This window comes from Crocuta crocuta, unplaced genomic scaffold (assembly GCF_008692635.1).
Source record: "Crocuta crocuta isolate KB4526 unplaced genomic scaffold, BGI_CrCroc_1.0 scaffold44, whole genome shotgun sequence".
Lineage (NCBI taxonomy): Eukaryota > Metazoa > Chordata > Mammalia > Carnivora > Hyaenidae > Crocuta > Crocuta crocuta.
In genome coordinates, this window is record NW_027530179.1 from 6174636 (window position 1) to 6195182 (window position 20547).

The window sequence follows — 20547 nt, forward strand, 5'->3', positions numbered from 1 at the left end:
TACTGATTTTGTCAATGGGCTCCCAGACCCTCTGGTTCCCCACAGGGTTCAACCGTTGATTCCTAACCAATGGGAGACACATGCAAGAGACCGGAGGGGAGGAGCAAAGAGAAGTTGGGGTATCCATTCACCTGCCTCCCTCTCTACTGGTTTTGGGTTGCCTATGGCTTCTTCTACCAAAGGCCTTTGCTTCTATCGTGTGATCTTCTCCTACAGCCACAGCCACAGCCACAACTTCACCAATAGCTCTTTCTCCATGACAGATAGTTCTCTTGTTTGCCCTTTCGTCTTCAGGATGGTTACAGGCTCCACACGGTTTTAATCCTCTGGTGCTATACCTCTCTTGCCGGCTTCCCTTAACCCTGCACACAGGACTGGTTTAAAAATTACTAAGAATTTCAAGATGGTAAGCACAAGGCATTAAAGTAAGGGCAGGACTCTTCTAAGTGCGGGATCTTGCGTTATCACACAGGTCACGGATCCACGAAGCCCGCCCAGCCCGCACAGGATTACAGATACTACCTGCCTTAAATGCTCCTCGGTTACCTGTTTCTGCTGGGACTCATGGGTTCTTCTCTCCCTCTCAAAATTGTGGTCCCATTAGGGGCTCTGGAAAAGTAGCCGTTATCTATCCTTACATTTAAATTGCACCGTGGTGCAATTTATAACCTTTTCATTGCTTTGCATCCTCACTAGGAAATTCAGTCCATCCTCTCTCTCTCTTCCTCGCCCTCACAGCTAACAAAGCCACCCATTTGGGAAGCATTCTGGGGCCTCCACAGCCCTTGAGCACCACCCACATGCTAACACCAGAGCTGAAATGTGTGACCCCTTCGGCATGACTTCTGGGCAGGGACAGGGAGTTTTAGCAGTGATTTCCACCAGTTAGTCCCTTTTTGGTTTTTTGAAAAAATTTTTAAAATATTGTATTTATTTCTGAGAGAGAGAGAGACAGCGTGAGCAGGGGAGGGTCAGAGAGAGAGGGAGACACAGAAGTGGAAACAGGCTCCAGGCTCTGAGCTGGCTGTCAGCACAGAGCCTGACGTGGGGCTCGAACCCATGAACTGTGTGATCATGACCTGAGCTGAAGTTGGATGCTTAACCGACTGAGCCACCCAGGTGCCCCAGCTTTTTGTTTTTTTGTATTGGATTCAGAATCTACTAAATATTCCAGCCTTCCTGACCCCCTTCTCTGGGAACTATGACTTAAACCGAGGGCCCTCTCATAGCCGGGAACCTATTTTCTCTCTCTGGCTAGAAAGTTGCCTGAGATAGCAATCTCTTAGCATTACTACACAAACACCAGTTAGGCCTCCTGTCTTGAGTAAGGTCTGCTCTGTCAACACCGTCCTTAACAGACTCTGAGATGGAGGTGACTTATGCTACCTTATTGGTTTTCAGGTGGGAGCCCCATAAGCCTTCCTGTGCCATGATTTTGTTCCTTTCACTGCTTGGGTTGTTACAGATTTAAGGATAAAGGAATGAGCTTGAGTAACAGCCTACAACTATATGGTTTCATTGCTTTAACTTGCCTTCACCCCTGAGCCTCCTTCAACAACTGCATTAGTGACAACCTTCCATCCTACACTCATTCTTAAAGTACACATGGTCTCTTGACCTGGTCACGTGGCCTCCCAGAACCTTCACCCTGCAGCCTTGGATAGAGCAGGAAGTAGCGTGGTATACGCTTCTCCCCTATTTCTCCATACCTCCAGTTTTTCCAGCTTTTAAGAAGTTCTCCTCACCAGCTACCTTTAATATAAAGGAACGTATTATCCAGAAGTGTTCCCTTCTTTAAAGAGTTACCACATATATTGTCTCATCTTTCCTCTGAAATGTAAATATTCTCTCAAAGAAGACAAACTTATTTCAAAACGGGGGTCCCATGTAAACATAGTTCCAGCTGTTTGAAATCCAGAGCGTGAAATCCAGACTTATACTTTAGGGGGAAATCTACCCCCAACTTAAATTTGCCTGTTCCTCTGTTACCCATTCCTCTGGCCATTTACCTTCCCATACATTGTCTTCTGTGTGGTTGAATGGGTCCCGAACAATTGCTTACCTTGCCCTCTGTGGTGTTCATTCCTTTCCCATCATCCTTCCCTGCCATCAGCTTACCTCCTAAAGGCATGTGAGATCTTTCCTGAATGTCTCATAGTAACAAAATTGCCTTTTTTGCATGTACTATAAGCTAAGCTAATACAGGTATTTCCATAGTTTAGAAAATTGTATAATTATTAACAATCCTTAGTAATTGACTATGTCTGATCATTTAAAATTTTTAATGTTTTAGAATACAATGATTTCACTTTGAAATTTATTTCAGGTCGACTTGAAAATAAAATAAATAAAATTTTATTTTATTTATCTCCTCTTTTTGGGGACGGGGGGCTGGGCTGGAGCATTTGAAAATAAGTCCTTGACTTACTTTCACCCCAAATCCTTCATTATGCATCTCTAATAGATAAGAAGTAAAAGAAAAACAAAACCACATTGCCATGATCACATCTATAATATCTATATCTCATATCTGTAATACCTATATATATTGTATCTATACCACATTAATAATCTCTTAACATTTATGTCAAGTCCATCAATTCCCAGTCTCAACAATGTCTTTTTAACATTTGGTTTATTCAGATCAGAGCCACACAAGATCTAAACACTGCATTTGGCTTACTAGGCATTTTAAAAGCCATTATTCACATGCATTTGATCTTCACATTAAACCGGTGAAACATGTATATTCCTGGTTCACACGTGGGTGAACTGGGGCTCAGAGAGGTTAAGAAACCTCCTCAAGGTCTCACTGCTGATAGAGCCAGACCCAAAATTTGAATTAAGGTCTGACAAAGCCCAAAGAGTCCATTCTACTCCTTCCCTTTCAGGCTACCGGAATTTTTCCTGTGTTGCAGAAAGGCAGGAGGCCTAGTGGTTACGAGTGAGGGCTTGGGCTCGGTTAGCCTGGCTGCAAATTGGAACAGGTTATATAATCTGATCTTTCACTTCTGTCTGGATCTGTAAAGTAAGGATAAGGATGACTTGGGGCTTATTAAATAGGATTATGCATGTCTAGTACCTAGCACAGCACTTGGCACATAGCAAGCACTCAATAAACCTCGGTGATTATTATTAGCATAGAGGAGGAGAAAGAAGTACAGAGGTTTGTTTTTGTTGGTAGCTCGGGAAACGTGGTTCATCACTATTAATATAAATTGTTTAGGACTGAGGCTGAAGTGGAGGGTTGGCGTAGGATGGGAGTGGGCTAGCCATTCTGCCTGAATTGGAGAAGGGAACCCTGGACACATAGACTTAAATAGGCATCCAAAGATTTCTCTGAAGGCCTCGGCTGGAAGACAGTTAAACATGTCTTCTGAAGACCAACCCTGGTCGCCTCCACAGAGGGAAAAACAGTGGGTGTCAGACAGGGTGGGAGGGAGACTTCTCAATGTTTATTTGAATTTGGAATTATGTGAGCATTGAAAAAAAAATCTAGCATGGGGGTAAGCACTGAGAATGGGAAGGCTAGGATCTGATGATGATGATGACGATAATAATTCCCTCACATTTTTTTGCAGCCCTAAGGAGGGCTTAGGTCATACAAGGAGGGCTTTGCACCTGGATTAGGACTATTTCAGCCTGACTCTGATTTCAGAGATCCAAGGTGATATTTTAATTTTAGCTAGCCTCCCTCAGCTACTCATCTGAAGAGTCCAGAACCACAGTTTACAGATTTGGGGTTATCTACCCCGCGGATTGCCTTCAAGCATAAGCATTGTTGTGGGTTGAATCTATTGGCTAAATAATAAATACGTAAATAACGTACGTATTATCTGTGCATATAGCAGTGTTTTCAAGTTCCTTGAGCCACAGATTATTTTCAACGGTTAAATCAGTGAAGACTCTGGGGACCTGATTTTCTAGACTCCTTGGGAAAGGAGGAGACACATAAACCCACTCATAAATAATCAAGAACTTGTCTAGCCATTGTTCTAAGGCCTTTATGTATATTAACTCACCTAAAATTCATAGCACTACACTGTAGACACCATTATCCCAATTTTACAGGCAAAGAAACGGAATCAAGTGAAGTTAAGTAGCTTGTTCAAGGTCAGAGCCTGCTGGACTAAGTGTGAGGCAATACTACCTCTCTGTTGGTCATGGCCACAGCACGCAGCGGCTCGTTGAAGGTGACTCAAGCATGGCTGGTTGTGTAGCAGCAATACCTAGGGTCCCAAATTCCAAACCCTTCCTTTTCAGCATCTTCTGGTTTAGAAGCAGAAAAGACCAGAGTGTGAATTTCTGCATTGACCCTGGGCAATCTACTTACCCTCTCTTAGCTTACGGTGCGAAGGGGGCGGGGGGTAGTCTTAGATAGGAAGACCTCTCCTTGCATTACACGTATGGCTGCGTGCTGGGGTTGGGATTACGGAGGTGCGCTGATTTTTCCCGGTCTCTTGAGGTAATAGGGTGTTTGGCGGTTCTGTCCCAGCTAACTCTGTCCCAGGATGTCAGGCCCCCAGGCAGTGATGGCGCTCAAGCTTAGCTATTCTTCCTCCAGTAAGAAAAGGTCTGTCACTGGGGCCAGCTCCGGCTGCAGCTGGGCTGGAGGGAGAGGGAGGGGTGTCCTAGGGAGGATCTTTCTCCCCTGAGGGTGTTAGAGAGGGGATTGCAAGCTCAACAAGGCTTCTTGGAGGTAGTGACAGTGCAGTCCTAAAGGTCTAGCAGGAGTTAGTAATAAGAGGTGGAGGGGTAAGGGTGAGAAATCGCCCCCCCCCTCCCGCCCCAGGCAGAACAAAGAAGCACTACCCGGCTTACAGTACAGAGGAGGAGCTGGGAGAGTGGGGAAGTCCGTAGAGGCGAAGTCGCGCAGGGGCTTCAGAGCCTGCCTTTATTCTAAGAGCAACTGGGAGGGTTTTGAAGGAGTGTAGATAGGAGTTTTAGAGACTCCTCTGGCCGCTAGGGAAGAATGGGTGGGAGGGGAGCGGCAGGCTATCAGAGAAAGCAGTGGGTTGGAAGAGACCGAGGACCGAAGTAAGGGGGGGGGGCGGCCACCAAACATCTGAAGCCTTTCTCAGTCCCCGCGACACTGTGCGCTGTCCGTCAGCTTTCTTTGCTTCTATGGAAGGACCCCATAAAGGGCTGGGCACCGGCTCAAAGCTTATCGAGTCAAACAGCCCAGCGCCCCCTCTTCTTGCGGGGGTTCTCTGGTCCAGGAGCCTCAGAATTGGTAGAGTTAGGCGGGAGAGCTTACCGACTGCGAAGAACCGTTACCCCTGAAAATACACACAAACCTCGGCCGCTTTTGGCAGCAGCCTCCTCCGCCCATGACCTCATGCTTTAAGCTCCCATATAGCCTTCCTCCGCCCTGTCCCCACCCAGCGCCCGCGTGGGGGTGGGGTGGGGGACAGCGGTAAAGGTCTGGGTAGCGCGAGCACCTTACTTATGCTGCGCTAGATCTGGGGGAAGGGACGCAACAATTTCCCCACACTGAAAAAAAGCAGGGTTTAACTTTCCCTTGAGCAAAAACTACTCCCTTGTCTTGGAGGCCCTTCAAGAGATGCCTCGGACACGGCTCGAGGGGGGCTGTTTAAGCCGGTCACCTTTGGTTCACGATCCCTCGGACCGGGAGAGAAGCCTGGAAACGCTGGGGTCCCGCGCTGGACCAACGGGCTGCCGCGCCTTCTCGGGACCCGGGGGCTGTCCGGTTCTCGCCGTTCCCCCCACCCCCTCCCCGTGCCGGCGCCGCCGAGGTTTGAACCCTTGGCTCGCCTTTCAGCCCGCGCCCTGCCCCCTGCTCGCAGCTGCTCTCGGTTTGGGTGCAGCAGTTTCCCCCGCAGAGGAGGAGGAGGAGACAGCGCGAGGAGCGACTCCTGGCTCGGGTTTCCGCACCAATGCCGAGCAGCCCCGGGCGGCCCCCGGCGGCCGTCCCTCCTCCCCGGCACCACGTTCCACAGTCATGGCGCGCGAGGAGGNCGGAGGGATGGAGCCGCGCGCTTCGCGAACCTCCAGCCCCTTCCCGGGAGCCCCAGCCCCGCCGAGCCTGGGTGTAGTGGGGGTCGGCACCGGCCCTCTCCCCGCACTCCACCTAATCCTTGGCATCTTTGCAACCCCTTACAAAAATAAACGAAACTCCCCAACTCCCGTCGTTAAATTGCAAAGCGCGTTACAATAACCGGGACGGCTACGCAGGAAGCAATCCTGCACGGGTCCGGGTCTAAGGCGGCAGCTTCCCGGCCACGCCGCCTTCTCCCGGGCCTCGATTTTCCGGTCACGCCGGAGAGTCCGCCACAGCCCGGGGCTGACAGGTCCCGCGCGGGGCCGCAACTCGGTCCACGTCCCCCGCCCCATCCTCGTCCAGAGTCTCGCCAGCCTACAAAAGGTGCAACCTCACGCAAATGCAGAGCACACAAATAAGGTCGGCAGCGCATCGCCGGGGAGGTTGCGAACAATGCGCCAGGCTGCCCGCGCCCGCCCGAGCGCGGCGCCCGGGGGGACAGGGGGCGCGGGGGGGGGCCGCGGCGGGGGGCCAGNAAAAAAGGCCGAGAGGAGCTTGGGAACGGTTGCTAGGGGTGGGTAATGGGCGAAAAAAGGGGGGCGCCGGGGAGCGGATAAGGAGGGTTAAGGGAGGGGGCGAGGGTGGGGAGCAATGCAAAAGGTAAGGCCAGGTTACCGCGGCTCGGCCCCGAGTGGGCTGCGGCCGGGGGAGGGGCGAGAGATACATATGTATTTCTGTCTCCCTAGCACACCCCCTTCCCTCTAAGCGATGGCTGAGAGGCGGTGCATGCAGATGGGGAGTAAGTTTCCTGAAGGGGAGGGTGGATGCACGCGCGCGGCCCCGCGCTGCAAATTTCCACCGGGGAGGGAGAGTGGCTGGATGCGGAGAGTTTGGAGTTGCTTGCCGCGGAGGGCTGGAAGGGGAGCAGGGCCGGGAAAGGGGGCTGGCGGGCGCTATATCTGGGAGTAAGTTTCCAGGATCAGGAGAGCCTGCACGCTTGCACGCTAGTAAGTTTCTGGTTGGGGAGGGGGCGTGGGGAGGAGGAGAGGGAGGGGTGCATGTATATAGAAGGGGGGAGGGGGGAGCAGATTTCCTGCGGGGAGGCTGAATGCATATGGAGAGTAGATTTCCTGAAGGGAGGGTGGAGGCGTAGACGGACCGAGTAAGTTTCTTGCTGGGGTGGTGGCGGAGGTGGTGGGCTGGTGCTTTGGAAACCCGTAGCTTCCTCCCCGGGGTGAGGGAGCATGCTGCNGGGCCCTGTTCCCTGCTGGGGAAGGGGCTTGCATCTGGGGAGTATGTTTCCTGGCGGAGCGATATTTGTTTACAGGCTGAGGGCAGTACTGTAAGTGAGTAGCGCTTGGAGAAGGCGGCTCTGACATAAATTAATATTGAAATTACTCCATCAGCTCTGCTCGCCCCCCATCTCACCCCCCAAGCGGAGTCTGGTCTTGTCGGATTGCCCATGCACTTGTTGCAGAAACAGCCAAGGTAGGCGAGAAGCTTATTAAGTTTCATTTAAAAAAATTAGTTGGGGGATGCTCCGTGAGAAGACGGGGGAGGGGAAGGGAAGAGTCTCCCCCCACTTCTTTACTTTCAGTATGTTAGCAGGGCCTTCTTTCTGCTTCCCTTCTTCGCTCTTCCCCTTGCGGGCTGTCCAGCATCCCAGCCAAGAGGGAGGGCCGAGGTGGGCGCTATAATTGGCAGCCCCGGCTTAAAGGGTGGCGGTGGTGGGGCTCGCAATTGGAGGTTGTGATGTTATAAAGCCTTCATTCTTCCAGCCAAGAAACCTCAGGACCCTAGGGATGTGCCTTTCGGGGTTTTTGACATGATGCATGTATGTATGTATATGCGCCTATAGGCTCTTTGGGGGCTAGGTACTCCCCCAAGTTACAGTGGCCGCCCAGACGAGAGAACTGTGTAAAGGGGTAAACCTGCCCCGTCAGTCCCTAACTTCAGTGTGGGAGACTGGGAAGTTACTGCTGGTGGGCTGAAGAAATAGATATTTAAGAACAACACAGAATCACCCATTCACTGGCAGAGGCCAAGAGCACCTGGCGGGCAGCCTCTGGCCAGCACTGGGCTGGAGCATGTGGGCCAGCCATCGTTAGGTTAAAGAAAATGACTTCTGGTTCCTCCGTGTGCCTTGGACTGGTCTGTTAGAGCCAGCTTGTGGAAACTCTTCCCCAGGCTAGACACAGCTTTGGCAAGTGAAGTGTCGAAGCGGGTTGCTAACGGCCTGGCCTGGGCAGTCTTGGGAAGTACATGGATGGAGGTGATGCTTGGGAATGATGGATCCCGGGATGGCTGAAGAGTTCTTTCAAAAATGCCTCCGAAAGCCGGCTGGGTTCCCTTTTTTTTTCTTTTTTTTTTTTCAGTAGGCCATGGAGGAGAGGTTTGAGAAAGGAGTTTTAAGTTGTCCCAGTCGGTACCAACCTGCCTCATTTACCGGTTCCAGAAAGCAGTCTGGTGATGGAAAATGTGGTTTTTGGATGCCCACTGTAAGAATAACAGACAGTAGTCCGCGCTTAACCGGTTAGCCAGCAGTCTTGGCTTCTCCTCGCTTCTCTTTTCCTGATCTTCAGCCTTCTGGTTTCTGCAGTGGGGTTGTAGGCTTTGGCTGTCAGGTACTTTGATTATGCTGGGAATTTTAACTTGGCCAGGATAATTTTAGCAGCAGGGATTCAAACTGAGGCATGCTTAGCAGGATCAGGGAGTAAACGCTAGGTGTGTGGTTGACTAAAGTTGGTTAATCTTTGTGCAGTTGTGTAGACAGGCTCAATTCAAGCAGGGGAAAAAGTGGGTTTAAAAACAAACAAAAAAAAATCCCTCTCTATGTTACTGATGTCCTAGACAGTGCTTTTCTTCTTTCCTTCTCATCCTCAGATTTCCAGATTGAGAATTTGATTTTGGGCAGCTTGAGAGTTGAGTTAGTTGGGGATTAATATTATTGCCACTTACCAAATATTCCTAACTGGGCATTAGTTAAACAAATTCGCTATTATTTTTCCCTGCTGAAATCTCAGCCTGGATGGTGTATATGCTGGGAGGGTAAACAAAATCTTTTATGTGTGTTTATCCCAGGGTAGTAGAATTATTTACATGCCTACCCTCAAAGCCGAGAGCACTTATTCAGTTTTCATTTTTTTTTTCCTTACGTTTATGAGATTTATTTTATTGTCTTGCTTTGGCCATTAATCAAGTCACAGTAGCTTTTTCCCTCCCCTCTTTTGCTGAGAATGTTCTCGTGGTAATAAAGGTTTGAAGGCCCATGAATCATAATTCATTTTTTAGAAAAAATATTGTGGTGATTGTCAGGATTTGATTTATAGGAATTGATACTGGGCGTGACACACCTCTTTGGGTCCCGCCTTTTAGGCATGTCCATTTTCGCCAAAGGATTGTTTAGAAGCCAGTTTGACATCTCAAAAAAAAAAAAAGGCATTTCCTTTCTGCTTTATGGGCATTGAGAATATTAATTTTGCAGGTTTCATAGTGAACATGGGTCTTTTCACAGCTTGGTAAGCAGGCTTCCCCGTAGCAGGCATGTGTTAATATCACATAGCATTTATGTGAGTTTGCTGTGAAAACAGTTGTTCTATGAACTGTGTGGAAAGTACTCAGTTTTGCCTCCTTTAACTCGCTTGGGCCTGTGGTTTTTATTGAGGTAAGAGCTTTCATTGTAAAAGAGGGGGCTGCTGCTTATATAATAAAATGTGTGGTCACAGAAACAAAGCTTATTTAGAAGATTCTTTTTCTTCTCCTTTGATAGGCAGGTTGGGCATTAGAATAACCAAAAGCATTGATTTTTTGGGAAAGTGTGAGGGTTCTACTTCAAGTCGATTAATCAGAAAGTGTTAAAATTGCCTTGCATTTGGTAGTTGGCTCAGTTTACAGTATTTGTAAAGCGACGAAAGAACTTTTAAGGTGGGGGGGAATGTCACTATAAAGGAAAGTTGGGGGGGGCATCTGGGTGGCTCAGTCAGTTAAGCCTCCAACTTTAGCTCAGGGTGATTACCGTGATCTCACGGTTTGTGAGATCAAGGCCCGCATTGGGCTCTGTGCTGACAGCTCAGAGCCTGGAGCCTGCTTCGAATTCTGTGTCTCCCTCTCTTTCTGCCCCTCTCTTGCCCACACTCTATCTCCCTCTCTCTGTCTCAAAAATAAGTATTTTAAAAATAATAAAAAAAGAAAAGTGGGGAGGATACCAGTTTCTAGCCATTTCCAGGTTTTAGACTTTTTGTCTTAAAACTGCATATTCGGTCCATGAGTGTCTTCCATCTCTGAAATTTCTGTGACTTGGATCTTGTGGAGAGAGGTCTCAAGAGATCTGGACAGGTTTTCCTGGGCCAATGGCCAAATTGCTTCATGGACTAGGACAAGTTGATTAACTTCTGTTTTTGTCTTTTCATGGAGAGAGCGGATTTGTACCTTGGCATTCCAAAAAAGGACTCTTGAGTAACCTGGTGATCTTGACCATCAAACACAAGGAGATTCTTCACAAAAGTCTTCCACTGTCTTGGGGAAAAAAATGCACAGTTGTTTCCCAATTATATGTGCTAATAGAGCGTGGGGCACATAATCCCAGGCACCCAAAATAATTTCGGTTAATCTTGGAAGTTTCCCCTCCAGCCAGCTGGCTTACCTGTCTAATTATGCTTGGTCAAGTCTAAGGTTAATTGAACCGTTTTTCCCAGGCCGCAGGAGGAGGTGGGCTTGGGGAAGAGCGGGACACCGGAAAGCTGAGTGCGGCTTTACCCACTTTCTGTGGAGAATTCACATAGTTGGGATTTGGTCATACATTTGTGATAGAGTTCATGATGATGATATTGTAGTGCTGTCATTTCTAGGATATCCTGTATTTCACCATGGGCATTTTGGGGGCGGGGGGAAGCTCTTGATGTTTTTATTGACTTGGAACACTGACATGAAAAGTGAGGGTCCAGACCCGCGGCGGCTCAGACCCCAGGCAGTACAAATGGATGCTGGTTGTTCTCTAGAAGCTGTTGAATCCAGCTCATTTTATTTATGACGTCATAAAACTGTGTGATTGCGGGAGAAGGGAGGATTAGAATCAGCTGGGATCTTGTGGGTTAATAATATTTCTGAATTTGCGTGTTGGAGGGGGACCAAAGAAATAAAGGAGAAAGTAAAACATAGTTGATTTCTTTTGCGGGGAGGGGGAGACCAGGCTTCTAGTTATTGTCATATGCTTGTCAGTGAGGATGCTGTGGCATTTTAGGGAATAGGACAGGCCTGGTAACAGAAGTTTGATCCCATGGCTCTCTTAATAAATCTTTTCTTCAGGGTTAAAGAAAATGCGTAACAAAGAGACCTTGTGATGTTGTTTTAAAGAAATTTTAAGTGCTCACGGTATCTGCTTGTAAGGTCTTCTGGTTAATCTGGGTTTGCTGAGGAAAAGGAGGCTTTTTGTGTTTTCCTCCTCAAAGACAACAAGCTGGGGTGGGTGGCTATGCTGAGCTATTGGGCTCTTGGTGCAGCAACACTAAACATTTTTTTTTTTTTTTTTGATGGAGAGGAAAGGGGAAAAAGAACCTGTGTACCTAAATGGCAGTGGTAACTCTGGGCTTCTAGAAGATAACAGTTACTTATTTTCATGCCGTAGCTGGATCTAGTTTAGTACATTCAGCAGCTACTTACTAAGCGCGTCCTATGTGCTAGGCACCGGCTTCAGGTTCTGGAAATAGGTTGATAACTAAAACAGACGTCATCGACTCCCTCTTCCCTTCCCCCACCCCCGCCCCTAGCTTACAGTCCAGAGGGAGTGGCAGACATGTACAGAAATATATATTGCAAAAGGTGATAAATGCTTTGATGAAAGCCCAGGGAACAGTGACCTGGACTTACTCAGCTCAAGTAGCCTAGAAAAGGCGCTCTTAGGTTTGGCAGAGAGCACCAGCCGGAGGGGAGCCTATGTGGAAGGATTTTGACTTTGGAGAGGGGGTGGGGGACTAAAAAGTGGCAGAGGCAGACAGGGGGGATGGAGAGAAGGCAGCATGAGGTGAATGTGCAGGACTCAGGAGGCCTTGAAAAGGTTGAGTTTCATTTGAAGTGTAGTGGGAAACCACTGAAAGTTTCCAGTGGGAAGTGACACCCTCAGGTCTTGATAAAGGGGCTTGCGGTGGTGGAGGGGGCAGGTGTGGGGTTGGAGAGCTGTCCAGGTGAGGAGGTGAGGTGGTGACGGGGAGTGGAGGGAGTGGGTGGGTGGAGAGTGGGCTGGATTGCTGATGGGTTTGATGGTGGCCGGGGAAGAAGAATCCAAGGATGGCTCTGTGGGTTGTGGCTTGAGCAGTTGGGTAGATGGGTGGTGCTGGTTGGGGAAGATGGGGAGACAGAAGGGAATGGAATCAAGCTATTTCCGTTTGGGCACTGCTGGGCTTGAAATGCCTATTCAACTCAAGGTGGAGATGACAGGCAGGTAGTCTGACGGTGGTGTACAGCACCAAAGAAGTGGCCAGGTGAGATATAAACATGTGGAAGCCATCAGCCTGGGCGTGGTATTTAAATCCAGGGGACTGAGTGAGATGCCCTAAGGAGCCTAGAGAGAGAGAGAAGGAAAGGCTGTCTGTATGCATGTGTGTTGGTGGAGGGGAGGACGTGTGTTGTTGGGGAGGTGGCGTGTGTTGGTGGTGGTGGAATGTTTCATGGGGTTGATAAGGCTGGAAGAGTCACCCCTGGATTTGGCAAAAGGGAAGCCACTGGGGACTTTTCAAAGAACAGCCGCAGTAGAACGTGGTGGATGTGGATGGGGCGGGAGCGAGAGTGGAGGGGGTTGGCTGGGCACTAAGAGGTGAGGAACTGGTCTTGCACGTGTAGCCAACTCTTTGGCAAAGTCTGATGGTGAAAGGGGGGCAGAGAAATGGAGTGGGGGCTAGAAGGGCGTGTGCATAGTGGGAAGGGGTTTTTTCTGGTGCCGGTGTTAGTTTGTGTGCTGATGGGAGAGATCGGAGAGGGAGTGATTGATGAGAGCCGTGGGTGGGGTTGGGGCCGCTGACTAGAGCCCTTGAGAAGGTTTCAGGAAGATCTGGCCTTTCCCTGCCAGGAGGGGTGGGAGGGGGAGGTCCTTTCATCCTGACCAGAGGGGTGAGACAGGTGCAGGTGAACAGGAAGTGAGGGAGCCGTACTCCATCCTGGGGCGCTTCGGGTTGAGGCCCCACCCTCCTTGGGAAGGGGTCTGGACTCAGGACTTGACATCAGCCAGGGGCCTTGAAGGGTTAAGACTGCATCAGAAAATTGTACTGCATATTTCTCAACATTTGACTGCATTACTGAGCAGTACAGAGGCAAGGGCGGATTCTTTCGCTTGGGGAAGAGTCTTCAGTGAAAAGTAATTTGGGCCTCGCGTAAGATTTATTTGAAAACTATCACGGGAAAAAGACATCTGTGATTTTTCAGCCCTGTTCAAAAGTTGGTGGGCCCTGTGTCATAGGTTTTGAGCAAGGAGCTCCAAGAAAGAAAGAAAGAAGAAGAGGCCTCTCCTTCAGGCTGCCTTTCACAAAAATATGTCACCAACTGCCAACCCCGGGTGGTCCCCAACTGTGGTGTCTGCGTGGGGGGTGGGTGGGCGAGGAGGTGAGTCAGAAGACCTGGGTTGGGGTCTTCTGGCCCAGCACCGTCCCGCGTGGCCTCTCTGGCTGTCTCCGCCTCTGTACAAAGAGGGTGACACCATCTGCCTCCTCTCCTCTCAGGAGTTGTGAGGATGCAATCAGATAATGTACGGAAAGTGCTAAGTAAACTGTAAGAGGCCTCGGGTCCGCAGAGAGCAGCTAGGTGAATTGATCTTCAGCCAGATCTCCTTTTCAGATAAAGAACCTGACGACCACTGAAACGCTGCCCTTAAGTTCCCAAAGCTCCCGATACAACCTCTGTTCACCTGGCCCTCTCCCGCTCTTCTTCCCGTCTGTTCTGAGTTTTCAGGTCCTTTATGATCCTTTTGGTGACGCTGTGCCCACGGTCCAGAGGCTGGCATCAGAGCTGCTGGGTGTGGAATGCCAGTCAGTGTAGGCTCAGACTCTGAACCCCGTATTTTATTTTTATTTTTTAAAAGTTATTTATTTATTTATTGTGTATGTGTGTGTGTGTGAGAGAGAGAGAGAGAGTGTGTGTGTGTGTGTGTGTGTGTGTGTGCCAGCAGGGGAGGGGCAGAGAGAGAAGGAGAGAGAAGATCCCAAGCAGGCTCCTCACTGACAGCAGAGAGCCCCACATGGGGCTCGAACTCACGGAACCGTGAGATCATGACCTGAGCCGAAACCAAGAGAGTTGGTCGCTTAACTGACGGAGCCACCCAGGCACCCCAGTCATTTCCCGTTTTTTAAAAAAAGTTTTTAAATGTTTATTATTTTTGAGAGACAGAGAGAGAGAGACAGAGAGCAGGCAGGGGAGGGGCAGAGAAATCGGGAGACACAGAACAGGAAGCAGGCTCTAGGCTCTGAGCTGTCAGCACAGAGCCTGATGTGGGGCTTGAACCCACGAACTATGAGATCATGACCTGAGCTGATGTCGGCCACTTAACCCAGCGGAGCCACCTGGGCGCCTTTCCAGTTTTTTAAAAAAATATCTCGTGCTTTTCACTAATCAGACCTCTGGCCTCTGAGCCCTAGAGGGTGAGGCTTTATTATTTATTTATTTTTGAATTAATTTGTATTATGGGAAAACTTGAAACAGAACCCAGGCAGACCAACTAGTGTAATGGAGCCGTTACCGAGGGTTTGGTCGTCTGTGGATAACAGGACCTCTTGTATTTGTATAACAAATATAACTTGTCAGTTTTGAGAGATTGGTTGAACTGATATCCATTTGGTTTATAGAGAGGGGAGAATAATCAACAAAAAATCAGAGAGCGAGGAAATGGATGCCATCGTTGAAATGACTAGTGTTTACCTAGCTTTTCATTGGTCCAAAACCTCTTTGGCGTGTCTTCTTTTATCTGAGAACAGAAACTTCAGCCATCAGAGGTGGAAACTCTCATTTTACAGTTGAAGAAAGTGAGGCTCAAGAAGTAGGATTGAAAAAATATAAATAAGTGATTAACCCAGAGTCACATGTCCAGCCAGCATCCAAAGCCCTGCTTTAATGCCAGAATTTGAATGGTCTCCAAATGCTGTGCACCCTCAAATAGATACTGTTGTACAGTATTAAACAAGAACATGATACAGAATATATGCAGAGGACCGTGGACAGCAAGAAGATCATCTGGGAATTTCGGGCTTCTACGTCCCAGTGACCTTAGTTGGAAATACTCAGATGATTTAAGCATGTTTTGGGCATTGCATTTTTTAGAACTTGAATCGTCTGGTTCATTTTGGAGCACATAGCTTTAAGGCTGCCTCGTAATTAAAGCCAAAACTTGACTTTAACAAATTGCATGGCTGTTCTCCATCAGCCTCCTACCCTTAGCCCTTTCCTTTCTGTGGGGGCCCCTCAGTGGAGGGATCTGGACAATCGGTGGTCGTTTCTAGATAGCCTGGCCTTCAGCTTCCAGGCTCCAGCTTTGGATACCCTGGGCTCTGAGCAGTTTGCTGTCTCAGATCGCTTCCCGAGGGCTCCTGGTCATCCCAGAGGCTGTGCTGAGGGCCTCTCCCCATCTTGGGAAACCAACTCCAATCTGTTTTAAAAAGGAAAAGAAAAAAAGTTGGGAGTTGGTGCCCAACGAGTTTTAACAGGGGCGTCCTTTCTGCTCCCTCCGATGTCCTCCCAGTGGGAGATACCAAACTCCCTTAAAATTCAACTCAAGGATACCGGTAATGAGGCTGATTATCTAGTACTGGGACTCCGCTCACTTTTCTTTTTTAATTGGGTGAGCACATGCGAGCCCAGGGGGTTTTCTGGGGAGTCACAGTAGGTAAGGACATTTAGAGGCCTCTCTTCTTCTGGTGTCTTAGCTTCTTTAGAAATCAGTATGGAATTCAAACAATTTCACTGCGCATACGCTCATTCCTGAACTCTTCCTTGAGGGCCCTGGGTGCCTGGTCTGTGGGCTGGGCTGGAGAGGGGACTCACTCGGGCTCTCTCAGCCCTTGCTATTGCCAGCCTTACCACCAGGTGTGTCTTTCACCCCTTCGACACTGCCTTGGTGCGGGAAGAACTGGGTCATCACTCATTTTTTTGTACCCCCAGCACCTGGTACAGAGGCTGGCACTAGTTAGTGCAGTATAACATGCTTATATATTTAAGAATCAACTAGGGGTTTTTTTGGGTTTTCTTTTGCCTCTGGTTCCCTCCCTCTCCCCATCCCCATTGGTTCTCATTGGAGGGAGAAATCCAGTCCTCTCTGCTTCGGGGTCAGCCCTTGCAGCCACTGAAGGAGACCAGGCTAGAGAATGTTTCCTTCCCCCCACCCCCCTTGCCTCTCGTGGCCTGGCAGCCTTTAGCGGGGGGTGGTTTAACTGAGCTCTCAAATTCAAGTGCAGCCCCATCCCCCATCCTTTTTAATAAGTGACATTTTGTTAAATCAGTTATTCGAGGCCTTATCTATATTTCTGTCTGTGCTGGCTTAGTCAAAATAGGAAAGAGAGTGAATATTAGATTTCTTTACCCGCCCCGCCCCCCCTTTGAGCAACTCTACGTAAGATTCCTGATGGGGCGGGGGTGATGTGTCCTTGAAGAAGTAAATGCTGCGGGCAGAAAAAATGTGGAGGGCTTTGACTTGTAGCGAATGCTGTTTTTCAGCAGCTGTGATTTTTCCATTTTTCTTTTTCTTTCTGTTTTGATTAGCGGAACTCATTGTGCTCCAGGGTTGGGATTGCGTTGGGGGAGGGCGCGGAGGGAACAACATCTACTGGGCGAGCTGGAGTTTGGGAGGAGGAAGGAGAGAAGGGATTTATTGAAAATATATGTCTACTTCTGCTATGATAAAGCGGCAGGCATGTAAAAATGCAACGGGGAAATCATTATTGTGGTAATGTAGGCAGAGATCCGCTTTCTCATTAACAGAGCTTAGCTCACGTGGAGGAGGGGGCGGCCAGGCTGCTTGGAGAGTTGGGGTATTCAATAATGGCAGGAACTCAGGGGATTGTCTCCACCCCCCCCCACCCCCTTCGGCCGCCTTCTTTCTTTTTCCCATCAGTTTGTAACCTTTTTAAAGCTGCTTGTCAGATTTCATGGTCTCCATTGTCACCCCGCCACCCCAAAATGCTATAAGGACTGTTTAATTTTTAAAGTTGGAGGGAATGAAAATAAATTTTCTCTCGGGAACTGGAGCATTTTGGCAACATATTGTGAGTCAGAGATTGGATTATATCCCTTGCGTCCCGGAGAGCACCAAGAAGAGCCTATTTAGGGGCTCAGGAATTTGCATATGCTGTGGGGTATCCAAATGAGGGCTTCAAACTGCTTTCGGAGTAGTTGCTGCTGTATATATAGAGAGCTTACTGTGTGCCTGGCCCTGTGCAGATGTGTTAGTCACAGCAGCCTTATAGCAGCTGTAAGAGGCAGATGTGGTGCCCACTTTACACTGGAGGAAACTGAGTCCTGGGGGCGGTGGGTTTCAGCACCTTGCTTAAGGACACGCAGGGCTGAGTTGCCAAGCTGGTCTGCAGACCCGGGACTAAGTCCAAAGACTGGCTAGTTACCTTCCCTATGTAGGGACATCTGGATTCTAGGAACCTGGAGGGGCCCCTGGGTGGCTCAGTCAGTTAAGCATCTAACTCTCGATTTTGGCTCGGTCATGGTCCTGAGATCGTGGGATCAAGCCCCATGTTGGGCTCTGTGCCGAGCCAGAGTGTGGAACCTGCTTAAGAGTCTTTCTCTTCCTCTGCTCTTCTCCCCCACCTTTACTCTGTCACTCTCTAAAAAACAAAACAAAACAAAACAAAACAAAAACTAATAAAATAGTTCTAGGAAACTGGACAAAATAGAGCTACCACAAGGCCTGCTGTTGACAGTTAAGGGGTAGAGTGCTCAGATGTTCATGAGAGCCTTTCCTGAGCCCCCGGACAGAGCTGTCTTTCTGAGGAAAAGATCAAGGCCAGTGGCTCACACCTTTGATAGAAGAAGTGAGTGAGTGCCCTCTTCCCCATTCCTGCCAGACGACAGTGACTATGTCAGTGTTGACAACCCGTTCACCAAGCATTATTGAGTGCCTCCCACGTGCCGGTGGCTGGGAATATCAGGGCACGTAAGAGGAATTCAGAGTCTGGTAGGGACAGTTAGGAGAACATATAAATCTGATACACAGTGATGCTTGCCTAGAAAAAGACCACGTTTCAGAAGTAGTAAGTGGGAAAGACTGGGTAAAGCAGCCAGGGAAGTCTTCAGAGAGAGGTGGTACGTGGGTGGGATTGTGTGGGTTCAGTGGGGGATCCCTAGGTGGGCGGGGGCTCTAGCAGATAGCATGGTAAGTATAAGAAGCTACATATAATCTGGCCTTACTGAACATTAGTTCAGAGCTTACCCACCTAACCTTATTTTCCATTGCCTTCAGTTGAATGCTCTAGAACTATGCTATCCAATATGGTAGCCATTAGCCATGCATGGCCATTTAAGGATAAGTTAATGAAAAATTAAATAAAATAAAATTTGAGTTCCCCCATTGCACTAGCCACATGTCAAGTGCTCAAGAGCCACACGTGGCTGGTGGCTGCCATATTGGAGACTGTGCACGTAGAACATTTCCATTAGTGCAGAAAGTTCTTTTGGGTAGTGCTGCTCATGAACTTTGCCCTGAGGCTGCTGCTTTGGGGAATGTTTCCTCCTTTGGCCCTTACCTGGCTCACTCCTACTTCCCCCAGAGGCCTTCCCTGAGCACCCCAGGCTGGATTGCCATCCCAATGTCTATCTGGATTGCAGGGATCCCTTTTTGTGTCTGTCTGCCTAAGGGGACTTTCAGCTTCTTAAGGGCACGAGCTAGGTCTTGTTCATCTTTGTGCCACGTCGTGTTTATCACTGTTGTCCCCGGCTCCCAGCCAGGGCCTGGCGCATAGGAAGTTGTCCGTGACCACTGCAGGTGGTGAGGCTGGAGAGGTGAGAAGGGATAGGGCTGAAATGGGACCTGATGCCATGATGTGAAGCTTAACCTTGACCCCGTAGGCAGTAGGGGAGCCACAGAAGGGTTTGGAGTGAGGAGAGGCGGGTGGGGAATAGGGAAAAGTCAGATTTATGTATTAGGTCACTCTGAGAGGTATGGAGGACAGGCCGAGCCTGTAGGCTAAGAGATTAGTTAGGAAAGCATTGGAAGTACAGGAGCATGAAGGTAAGGTGTACCAGTGAGCTTCAAAGAGTCGCATTACCATCTTGCCAAGTCCGGGTTTCCTACCATTTCTGTTTCCATTTTGGATGCTCTCATCAGTTTCTAAGGGAAGCTGCAGAAAGTGTTCCCTTTCACTTGTCAGCAGGTCCCTCAGCCCCTTTCCACTTGGAGGCCCCCCGCCTTGTTCTCTCCGTTTGCAGATGGGTTGCCCCCCACCCTCCGCCCTGTCCTGTGCTCACCTGTTCATTTCTTTTCAGGGTACATTTTACTCTGTGGTCCCATGTCTGAATCCTTGTAGCACATCGGAAGCTCAGAGCACAGACGCTGGGGTTTCACCTTTCTGTCTTCTTTGGTCCATGACTGATTCTCCTCTGAGGACACTTTTGGGGGCTTACATTGAAGAAGCTTGTAGAGAGTTTTGCAAAGGAGTCTGGGAAGTAACTGGGATCAATGTAGGCTCTTTTGAGATTGGTTAAAAGGAACGAGAGTGGAAGAGTGAGAGAAGCCCAAGGGGATTATTTTCTTTAGGAAGGTGAGGCAGTGTGCTCTGGCCATGGAGACCTCACATGGTGCATGTTTGGGGATAGGATACATTTAAAAACACAACGGCTACCTACTAAGCGCAGACGTGCGCCATCATTTTACATCTGTTACCTCACAGCACCTCCATGAGGAAGGCATTATTATCCTCATTATACAGGTGAGGAAATGGGGGCACAAAGGGCTGGAGCCAGCTTGTTCAAGGTCTCCTGGTTAGTACATTGCAGAGCAGGGATTCAAACCCAAGAACCCAGACCCTTATTCTCAGTACCTTTGCTTTACTGGTTGAAAAGGTTTATTTTAAGAATCAAAGGAGATAGGGGCGCCTGGGTGGCTCAGTTCATTGGGCATCTGACTGCGGCTCAGGTCACGATCTCACAGTCCGTGGGTTCGAGCCCCACATCGGGCTCTGTTCTGACAGCTCAGAGCCTGGAGCCTGCTTCGGATTCTGTGTCTCCCTCTCTCTCTGCCCCTCCCCCGCTCACTCTCTGTCTCTCTCAAAATAAAATAAAGACAAAAATAAATTTTAAAAAAAGAATCAAAGGAGATAAAGGATGCGAAAGTGCCTTGGCAGATAGAAAGCCACATACTTTACCTTTCTGCATAATTGTTTTCTGAAGGAGCGAAGGCACTGTGGTGGTTGGGGCCCAGTGCTTTATCTGGGTTTTGGGCACCAAATGTGTGTGTATCCCGCAAATCTCCATTATTAACTTCCAGGCAATGCTCTCGATTGTTTGACATGCTTTGGGGGAATGGTTGGTGGCGGGGCTCTTTGACCAGAGCTGGAGTGCTCTACATGACC

General features: G+C 49.0%; 1 protein-coding gene across 3 annotated transcripts in view; it reads left to right on the top strand.

Annotated features, from left to right (window-relative positions):
* The first annotated feature begins 6988 nt into the window (after nt 1-6988).
* Nucleotides 6989-20547, top strand: part of TRERF1 (transcriptional regulating factor 1) — a 206204-nt gene continuing 192645 nt past the window's right edge. For all 3 annotated transcript variants that reach the window (XM_077764957.1, XM_077764959.1, XM_077764960.1), the window contains exons 1-2: nt 6989-7008; nt 7408-7489. The gene's annotated coding sequence lies outside the window, so the exon portion shown is untranslated. The remainder of the gene's footprint in view (nt 7009-7407; nt 7490-20547) is intronic.